Consider the following 498-nt stretch of genomic DNA (forward strand, 5'->3'; position numbering starts at 1 on the left):
TGCGGTTCCCCCTTGATTCCTATTTTTTCTGTCTGATCTATAAGTTTGGAAACCCTTTATCTGGTCATCACTGCCAGTCTCTTGGGAAAACCATGTTTCACTTATATTTAATATATCTATTTTTTCAATTTGGGTTAGTTCTTCTAAGAACTCTATTTTCCTTTTAGAGTTACTCGTGACTAAACCCTGTGCATTCATTACTATTATGGTTTGTGTTTCATCCCCATTATTTAATATTGGTAATAATATGGATTCTCCCATGCTTCCTTCCTGTTCTGATATGATGTTCTTTTCTTCATTTCCCGGAATTCTGCCATTAAAAAATCCAACTTTTCTATTATATTTGCTCTTTTGCCTTCATATTTATTTGTGTGTGTATACCTGCAACTGTCCCCATATCTGCACCAACCCCTGGCATTATAGATGCATTCTTTGTAGTTGGGCTCTAAATGTGCAGGTTTGGGTTGAAAGGCCTCATATCTTGGGGCTCTTGGTTCA

This window comes from Palaemon carinicauda, chromosome 10 (genome assembly GCF_036898095.1).
Source record: "Palaemon carinicauda isolate YSFRI2023 chromosome 10, ASM3689809v2, whole genome shotgun sequence".
Classification (NCBI taxonomy): domain Eukaryota; kingdom Metazoa; phylum Arthropoda; class Malacostraca; order Decapoda; family Palaemonidae; genus Palaemon; species Palaemon carinicauda.